The sequence below is a fragment of the Alligator sinensis genome, unplaced genomic scaffold (assembly GCF_000455745.1).
Source record: "Alligator sinensis unplaced genomic scaffold, ASM45574v1 scaffold591_1, whole genome shotgun sequence".
Taxonomy (NCBI): domain Eukaryota; kingdom Metazoa; phylum Chordata; order Crocodylia; family Alligatoridae; genus Alligator; species Alligator sinensis.
Genome location: NW_005842925.1, coordinates 315,358 through 325,611, shown reverse-complemented (window position 1 = coordinate 325,611; position 10,254 = coordinate 315,358). Strand labels below are relative to the sequence as shown.

At 50.5% G+C, this 10,254-nt stretch overlaps 1 long non-coding RNA gene across 1 annotated transcript in view; it reads left to right on the top strand.

Moving 5' to 3' along the window:
• LOC112548104 overlaps positions 1-9,709 on the top strand; it is a 10,105-nt gene extending 396 nt beyond the window's left edge. Inside the window, exons 2-3 of the long non-coding RNA XR_003091904.1 lie at positions 2,875-3,126; positions 9,387-9,709. This is a non-coding gene — a long non-coding RNA (uncharacterized LOC112548104). The remainder of the gene's footprint in view (positions 1-2,874; positions 3,127-9,386) is intronic.
• Positions 9,710-10,254: the final 545 nt, after the last annotated feature.

Here is a 10,254-nt window from a genome sequence, read left to right as displayed (position 1 = left end):
TTCCTTTCCTCTTTCTTCTTTCTCCCTTCTTTCTGTCTCTTCCCTCTATATTCTCTTCCCTCTCTCTTCTCTCTTCCCTCCCTCTTCCCTCTATGAAGCTTTATTTATTGTCACCAGGCTTAGAATTTTTAGAAAATCTGGTATTTAGCATAAAAAAAAATGTTTATGATTATTAACTATATTAATATGCACTGCATCCTGCCATATACCCCCTGCCCCATTTTGATTTTTTGACTTACCGGCACTCCAGCGTCATATAAGGTAGACATTGTGGGTCTATGTCAGGGGTAAATCTTGCCTACCCCTGACACAGACCATGTAACAGAGTGTAACTTCCCGTTCCAAGGCCATACTATCCGCTCCCAAGAGAAGTACTTCCGAGGGCAAAAGGATGGACTTCCAGTGGCAAAGGGTAAGAGTTAGGGGACGGGACTTCCAGACACAAGATGGCGACCAGGGGGCGAGGCAACTGTAAAGGGGCAGGGCTACCCATACAGCCCTTGACAGCTCACCAAAATTCATGAAGTGGCCCTCCAGCTGAAATAATTGCCTGCCTCTGCCTCATACCAAACAGGAGCCATGGATTCCTCTTTGGGTCCCAGGGCAAATTGTCCCCTCCCATCAGGGGCTTCCCCTCAACCCCTACCTCCCCACACAGTGGGGAGGGTCCCTCCTCCCTTGTGGGAATCCCCTTCCTGGGTGACACACAACTCCACGGGCTTCAAGGGCTGGGCTTGTCTGCAGCGGTGTTGGGGCAAGGCATTCTCTCCATCTGCAGGAGGGCCTCAGCTGCCTCATGGAGCTCTTCTGACCTGTCAGCCCACTCTACAGCCCTGTGTACCGCCCCATGCACCAATGGCCCTGTTCCTGCCTTGTGCAGGGTTGGGGACCCATGCTGCCTCATGCAGCTACCCATGGTCCTGTCTGCTCTATGGCCCTGTGTACCACCCCGTGCACCAATTGCCCTGTTCCTGCTCCATGCAGGGTTAGGGACCCATGCTGCCTCATACAGCTGCCTGCGGTCCCATCGGCTCTATGGCCTTGTGCAGCGTCCCATGCACCAATGGCCTGTTCCTGCTTCGTGCAGGGTTGGAGGCCTGCACTGCCTTGTGCAGTTGCTGTGGCCCCTTCAGTCCTATCAGCCCTGTGCACCCTTTGGGCACAGAATGGGGTTCAGCTCCTGCCTCACACAGGGGGTTGGAGACCCGCACTGCCTTGTGCAGTGGCTGAGGTCCCGTTTGCTCCTGGACTTCAGAGGTACCTCCTACAGAGGTACACTGACCTATGCACTGCTGCCCCTGCCTCCTGCAAAGGGTTGGAGACCCATGCTTCCTCATGCAGCAGTTGTGGTCCTGTCTGCTTCCGGACCCTCCATGCACCGAACTGTACACCGCTGCCCCTGCCTCATGCAGGGGGTTGGAGACCTGTGCTACTTTGTGCAGCAGCTGTGGTCCCATCTGCTCCTGGACCCTCCATGCACTGACTTGTGCATTACCGCTCCTGCCTTGTGCAGGGGGTTGGAGACCCGCACTGCCTCATGCAGCGGCTGTGGTCCTGTCCAATCCCGTATCCTCTGTGCACCAACCTGTGCACCATTGCCACAGCTCTCGCTCCATAGCAGGCTTGAGATGCAGCTGCTTGCTCATTCCTGCCCAACAAATATGTCTTCTGGGTGCTTCTGGGCAACTGCTCTGCTCCGCTGGTCAACTACACCAGCTCTTTGTCAGCCCTCTTTGTTGTTCCAAGTAAAAGCCACCCGTGTGCTGGGCATGCTACCTTTTTATTCCTTCAGAAGGCTCTGCCTCCAGATTGGGAGCGGACCAATAGGAAAGTCTGAGGGGTTAGCTCCCTCTCAGGTCCTCCTCTTCACCTTGCCCTTAAGTTAGGGTGGGGCAAACCTCTCTCCTTCCCTTTACTGATTGGTGGGGAAGGAAAATGCCCCCACCAATCACTCTGAGCCTTCTGGCTCAAGTCGGTGAGCTGGACTGCTACCAGCAAGCCCACCACACTTAGTTCCATCAAAAATGATGGTTTTGAAGCTCAAACCTTCCTCCAGGCACCAACCCCAAGTCTGATGGGTAGTTGTTTCCTGTGGCATGCAGACTAAAGCAGAGAAGTACAATTCTTGCTGTTCCCAAACTTGCCCTGCCAATGTAGGTCAGGATCTCCTAGAGAGCTTAGCACCCATCTACCAATGGTGTCTGCTAGAGGACTGCATGGATGAGGCTGGAGTGTTTTTTCCAACCCACTGCTAGAGGACTGCATGGATGAGGCTGGAGGGTTTTTTCCAAACAAGATTTGCTTGATGCTACCACTTTGAGAAGAATCAGCGATAAGATATTAAATCTATGTTAGGAAAAAGAAGAGCATCCTGTCTGTAGCTCAGGACTGCAGTAGAACAACGAATTTATTCTCTGCACTTCACTTTTTACTAATGCTATTTTGGTATTTATCTATCTTTCTGCTTCATCCATTTACAAGCCCCAGGCCACTGGCAACAAGTAGATGGTAAATGGAGTTTTAAAATTAAAACATAGACACTGTAGGCTTTTAGCATTAAAAGACCAAAGGTTCACTTAGTTCATCCCCTTTCTTCCATTAAGTAACAACTCCATTCTCAGCAGGTATGTCCAATGACATTATTCTCCCATAAATAAATCCACAGCAGACTTCAATTCACTAACACCGTCATCTCCCAGTGGCAGAGAACAGGTGCCAGAAGCTTCAAGCATCTAAAGGTGATATCCCTATGGAAGCAAACATCCATTTTAAAATTAAATGTTTGGTATTTGTGAAATTAAATGGAATAGAAGGAAATGAGCTCTCTATGTCCAGGAATAAATGGCAAGTTCTTAATATGCTTTCTGTTTACAGAGAGAAGTAGAGTGGTCAAACTGCCGTACTGGAAGATAAGACCTCCTGTGTGCTAGCTGTGGCTCTGCTATTGATTGGTTGCATGGTCTTGACCTTTCAGATTGAAATAGGATCAGGAATGGGAAACGGGACCAGAAATGACCGCGTTTATTTGGACAAAATTTTCTTATAAATAATTGGCCAGTTTCAGAAAACTCAACCCATTTTTGGAGGGTTTGTTTTATTAAACATTAACAACATTTCTTTATAAAGGTAAGTGAATTTTTAACAATGGATTGTTGCTATTGTTGCTGTTATTTTGCTAAATGGTTTGATGGAAAACTTGTTATAAATTTGAAACAATGAAAAATGGGTCCATTTTAGACTCTTTGAAATGGCAACAGCATACACATTTCGCAACTCCTTCATTTTCATTTTGTGTATATATTTTGACCAACTCCATTAAGAGTACTTATCTCTCTTGGAGGAGTATTATGAAGATTAGCTAATTGCTCACCTGCAATAATGAAACAGTTTTAGAAGGGATTCATCTGGCTCATTTTTAGGTAAAACACTTTGCAGATATAAATTTGCTGGATAAGTGCTAGGTATTGCTGTAATATAAAACATCTGTGCATATCTGTATAGGAGGGACTAAGATGCTGTGTAAAATAAAGGACTTCTAAAGTGAAAAAAGTGTTGCTTTGAATGGATGTCATAAAATAAAACCCAAATACGGGAGAGCAAGTTGATACATACTACCTTCCCTCACAGACTTGTCACTTAGGCTGAATAGATAATGAGAGACATACCTTATTTACTTGATTCTAAGACAAGGCTCTTTTCCTGTTTCAACATGGGAGGGAAAAAGCTCCTCATCTTACAACTGCATACAAGGGTAGTGGGAGCAGGCGAAGGGGGCACAGACTGCTGCAGTGGCTCAGGCTCCAGCCCCTACCCAATGGTCCAGCCACTTGTGCTGGCAGGCTCCATGCATGCTGCAGCCTGGGACAAGCATGGCCACAGCCTGGCCCCATAGCAGCAGCACACAACTTACACAGATGCTATGGAGGCAGGTTGGAGCTGTGCTCAGTGCCCCACACTAAAACAGGGATGAAGACTGCTATGCAAAGCAAGGGTAAGAGGAAGGGTGGGGAAGAGGGAAAGCAAAGGCTGCAGGGAGAAAGAGACTAAAGCAAAGGCATGGGGAAGCGGGGAGCAATGGCTTTGGGGGGACACCAAGTTTGCAGGGGGTAGGCACAAGCAGGGGGCAAACTGTGTGACTTCCCCACAGCACCTGCCTCCCTGCAGCGGTGGAAAGGATGAATTAGAGATGACCTTCCAATAATTAAGATCCATACATGAAAAAGCAGGAAAAATATACATTTTCCATATATATAGTCTAATTATTGGGGGATCACCTTAGATTCTGGGTCATATTCAAATTAGATTTGAGTAAATATGATAGTCATTAGGGCTGTGTGAAGCTTCAGTAGCCAATTCAATTTGGAGATTTGGCTCGATTAGGCAGCCAAATCTCTGAATCAGAATCAACTTGAGAGACCCATTAAAAGCTCTGAATTGAATCAAAGCCTCTGAATCGATTCAGAAAAGATTCCGAGATTCGGAAGGCAGACATTCAGGAAACCGAAACTGAGAAGAGGGAGGGAAGGAGGGGGTGGAAAGACTGCTTTGATATTGACATCTGTAGGTGGCCAGTGACTGTGATCTTTCTCTGAGCTCCCTTCCAATCACAGTGCTCTGGGGGAGGGACATAGAAACAACATATAAGGCTGTGTGTGAACTCATCTGTGTGCCTTTTGTGAGCTGTCTGTCTGCCCCTCTGCTGCAGCAGCAGTGTCTGAAGGGTTCTAGCTTGGTAGTAGGTAGTCTCTTGCCACCAACTTCTATCCAATCCTTTCCTATTTATTCTTGTCTACAATCCCTATTGTTATCCATTCCTTTCAGCTTATTCCTCCCCCAAAATCCTTATTTGTTCTCGTTAGCCTTTAATTTTTTCCTCCAACAAAAAGAAATCTGTGTTTTCCCGGACAGTGTGTCATCACAGTGCAGGAAAGCACAACATATATTACATATATTACACACAGACACACGCACATTTTGCAGCACACTAAACATCATCAAGTGTGCTGGAAAGGTAGGTGCCAGGTCTTCTGGCTGGGGAGGGAGAGGGGGCAGAGGGAGAGCTGCAGGTTCCACTCCCCCCTCTCCCCACACGCACACACACACATCCTCTTGCATGTCAGTGAGGAGTCTTCTGCTGCTAATGGGAGCAAAGAAGTAGGAGGTGTGTCTGCATCTGCAGCACCACCTGTAACACCAGTAACCACAACCAGCAGCAGCATGACATCCTCCACTCCAACTTCAGTTGCCAGTGTGAGCCATCCAGTGCCAGAGGAGGAGCTGGATCTGGAAGCAGGGGACCTGAGTGCCTGTCACAGGGCACTAAGGTGCCTGCTCCTCTTAGAGCAGAGGTTGCCCGGGAGGGAACACAAAGAGCCAGATAAGAGTCCAGGTGCAGGTTGCCATAACAACTGGCTAATGAGGGAAGGTCAGCTGGCAAGAAGAGGCAGGGCCCTACGCCCATATAAACCCTAGGGCTGGACCAGGCAGTTCAGTTCCCTGCCGGCAGCCAAACGGGAAGGAGCCTTCAGGAAGGAAGGGCTCAGAGACGCTACAGCCATTGGATACACTACCCTTAGGGCTAATGGGGCACCAGAAGCCCATAAGATACCCTCGCCTACAGGCACCCAGTATTAGAAAGGAGTTTTACTCTTTTAAAGGGGCAGAGCATGCCTTGTACTTTGTTACGTTATAGCCCAGGGGCTTACGTTTGATTGCTGTTTGTTTGCTGTTTGTTTGTTTGCTGTCTGATAACACCGATGGTTTGGGCGAGGCTATTTGGGGAAGGAAAAGGCCTCATTGGGGGGCCCACTATAGCGTGGGGACCCTGGCACCAGAGAGGGCAATGGCATTTGGACTGCAGAGATCCCAGCACTGAGGGGGGCAGCAACAGGGGTTGCGGAGAGCCCAGAACCGAAGGGCGCAGCAACAGGGGCTGCGGAGAGCCCAGTGAGGACAAGGGGTCAAATTAGAACAAGGCCTAGGCAAGATAACGCCAGTACCATCTGCAAGGCTTGGGGTGTGGTAAAGGGGCAGTTGGAGCCATGCATATAGCCCATAAGGCTGAGAGACTCAGGAACCATATACCATAATGTGGTACACCAAGGGGTCTACGAACCACAGAGTTTAGTAAGATCTAGCCAGACCATGTCTGAACCCAACGATCACGGGCAACCTCCCTATACCAATTATACCAACAAGACAGGCGAGATAGAGGGTGCCTGTAAGGCAAGACTGGCAAGGTTAAGGAACCTAGGGGTAACACAGCCACTCTTAGGGACCCCACCCTGCTACAGTGCCATAGCCTAGGAAATTCTGGGGAAGAAGGGGGAATCTCAGTTTGTGCTCCACACCCACCAAAGTTCCCCTAGGGGCAGGTTTCCTTCTCCGGAAGGCACCTCAGAGGAGGCTGCAGGGACACGTCTCGGCTTCTCCTGTTGTGCCTCTGCCTGCTGAGGAGGGGGATAAGGCAGGATCCCCACAACCTAGAAGTGGGTGGATAGTGTAGTGTGGGATCATTTTGAGGAGGCAGATGATCCCAGGTATGCTACCTGCCAGCACTGCCAAAAGCAGATCAGCCGGGGCAAAGACAAGAAACATTTCACCACCACAGTGATGCTGCTACATCTCAGCAGGCAGCACCACCATGCCCTTATTCCTCCTCAGCTTGGCACCAGTGGGTGTGCGCCCAAAAAGAAGTCCCCCTCTTGCTCCAAACTCCCCTTCCCCAAGAAGCAGAGGCAGGCCACCCTGGACCAGTAGGGGAAAGGCAGGGACAAAGAGGGGAATGTTTCCAAGGTGAGCAAGGTCACCCAAAACATTGGGGAGATGATTGCTCTGGATGACCAGCCCTTCTTTGTTGAGCATCCAGCATTCAGGCAGCTCATGGCACTTGTGGCTCCATCCTACCAAGTGCCTGCATGCTCCACCTTTAGCAGGACGGTGGTGCCCTCTTTGTATGAGGCATGCAGGGAGGACTTGAGGAAGGAGCTGCATAAGGCAGGGCTGCAGGTATCTTTGCACTTCACCTCCGACATTTGGAGCAGCTGGGGAAGAGATTATGCCTACCTCTCCCTCACAGGGCGTTGGTGCAATCATTCAGGTCATCCATGGGCTCTCCTTTAAGCCAAGGTGATGGATGAGTCCTACACAGCAAGGGAGATCCTGGTAACCATGAACCACATGGTGCAGGGGCAGCTCTTTGGGCAGGCCAAGCTCACCCATGGATTCATGGACATCGACAACGGGGCCAATATGGTCAAGGCGGTGTGTGATGCCAACTTTGTTGGCATCCGCTGTGTGGCACACAAGTTCCACCTCATAATGAGGGATGCCTTGGAGGGGGACAGGGTTCCCGGTGATGGTGCCATCACTACCACTACCAGCCAGCTCATTTCAAAAGGCAGGAAAGTGGCAGGCTACTTCTACTGCAGCATCAAGGACGGCAAGATTCTGTGGGACAAACAGGCAGTGCTGAGCATCCCGCAGCACAAAATTATGCAGGATGTGGAAACTCAGTGGAACTCCACATACCTGATGCTTGAAAGGCTGGTCACACAACAGAAGGCCATCCATGAGATGACCTTGCTCGAGGAGATTGAGATTAGTCGCCCCCTTAACAAAATTGAATGTAATACTAATCTCCAAGATCTTGGTGGTCCTCAAACTGTTCCTCGAGCACTGGTGATGGCCTCCTTAGCCAGATGATCCCCATAGCAAAGGAGCTTGAGAATCAAATGGAGAAGTTCCAGGGGGTCAATGTTCCTGGCTGGGGCAAGCCACTTTCACCCGAGGTGCAGGCACTGGTGAAGTGGCTGAAGGAGGGCATCAAAAAATGGCTAAATCTGTTGTGGTCCAGTACAGTCCACGTGCTGGCAGGCATGTGCAACCCAAGGGTAAAGGGGAACATCTGCAGCAGCAAAACCCTCAAACACTGGATGGAGGTGCTGGTGAGCAGAGTCAGGGAAGCAAAATGGCAGAGGTGGAGGGATGTGGAAGAGGGGGATCCACTGTCCTGTGCCAGCACTCTGAGCACCAGCCAATCTCCTCCACTACAGCCACTGCCAATGTGAGCCAAGGGCATGGCTTCATTGTTGGGGTCCAGAGGTACCAGATCCCACCATACAGCAGGTAGCACTGAGGCCTCAGTGGCTACCTATCTCACTGAGGATTTGGAGCTACTGCAATGTGACCCCTTAGGCTATTGGGCAACCCGCAGCCAGATGTGGCAGGATCTGGCCATGATTGCCCAGGAACACCTGTCCTGTTCACCAACCATTGTTCCAAGTGAGAGGGTGTTCAGCATTGCTGGGGATGTTGTGACAGTCCACTGTACCTCCTTGGATCCTGCTTTGGTGGAGCAGCTGGTGTTCCTGAAGGTGAACCTCCCACTGCTGGGGTTCTCCAAGATCTACCTGCAGATGGAGTGAGTGCCACCCTCTTCACTCTGCACCTTTTTAGTTGTTTCACAACCATGTAATGCCCTGCTCTCAGAGCTGAAGGAGGCAGTTTAGCTTTCACCACCTAGCAGGGGAAGAACATCTCCCTGCTGAGCTCCCGTGCCAAGATGAACTTGAAGGTATGGGCTGGGGCTATGGGGCTGGAGGAGGCCCCAGGTCCTGGGTATGACCTAAAACTGGACCCTGCCAGGGTAGGGAGGCCTAGTGGGACTGCCTGTGGTGCAGCAGCCTCAGGAAATGCCAGGACTGTGAATCTCCCTGGTGAAAGGCAGGTAGGAAGCACCTGATAACCTCCAGTTACTGCACGCACGCACACTCCTAGCTGGGGAAAGCCCAAACCTGTAAGATCTTTGAGAGGCCTGAGGCTTACTGGTTGCAATGGAGCTGTGAGGGTGAGAACAGGAAGGCGGCTCAGATCTGACCTGAGGTACTCTCGACTGGTTCATGCTGGGGCCAGGACCTAAATGGGCTCTTTCTGGCCCCTCAGGCGCCACCGTCTCTTTTCAGATTGACAACTTGTCGTCCGGGCAAATAACTTGAAAGGCCCCGAGGGATTCTTGCCTGCCATATCTTGGTATTGGTTATTGTTGGGAGGATGTTTTTAAGTCCTGCTTTCCCTGGTTCCCTGCTTCAGCACTCTAGTCCGGCCCCCCATCTCAGGGCTCTGCCTTCCCTACCCCCTGCCTTGAGCCAACCAAAGATGTTGTTTCTTGGCCACAGCTGAGATAAAGTCCGCTTCCTATGGTAAAGCTTTAGCCCTTATAGGTTCAAAGTCCAGTTTGGACAGTGTACCATATGACTGCAGGCCTCACATCAGCCTGACTTTTATATTTCTATTTGCCCCTGGTTGCCTTGCTCCCAGATGTGCTCCCTTTTCTCCCAGTTTTGACTCACAGCATCTGATGGCTTCTCTTCTCTCTTTCTCCCCAGGCTCGCCACTGTTTCATTCCATACCACCTACATCTGGGATCCACAGTCCTGTCCCAGGTAAGAGTTGAGGCTCTGCCAAGCCAGCACTCTCTGGGCATGCCCCGTCCTGGGGCCGCTGATCACTCCCGGCCACATTGGGCCTTCCAGAGGACCCACTTCCAGTCCTTGCCCACTGTTGTCCGGCAGGATTTTCATTCATCCTCTGAGGGCCAGGTGGTGAACCAGCATAGGCACACTGCCATAAAGCGTGCTCATGCTGGTGTGCGTGCATACACTGGTTCTCCCACAAACCGCTGCAGATGCTTCAGCTTTTCTTCTTCTGGTCTCAGTGTGGCCCATCCTCCTGTGGCCGTCTCTCTCCTGCCACACTTCTGGCCCTCAGTGATGTCCCACTTACTCCATACCTCTATCTGCTCCCGCCTGCAAGGTAAGGTTTGTGTTTGTGGTGGTGTCCCTGCCACATGGGGGTACTGGAGATATGGTAGCAGGTTTTGCATTTCTTGTGATGGTATGGTCTGGATCCATTTGGTGCGTTTTGGGCTGTAGGAGGCTGGCCTCTGGTGATGAGGTTAGTGAGGTTCGTTGCTTGTTTGAATTCACAAAACACTTCATAGATGAGCCTATGAACTTCACTTCATCAAACTCCTTGATACAAAAATTCATGGATTCAGTATAGACATTGGAATCATGACACACTATAACCTGCTTGACATCTGACTCTCCAGGTACCTCTCTGCTTTTACCTGCTACATCCCCTCCACCCCAGCCTGTGTCTCACCCCCTGACACCTCAATTTACATCTTCACTGACTGGCTTCCTTGCCTGGACCCCAGCCACTGGCTTCTTTACTATTCCTTCCATCCAGGAA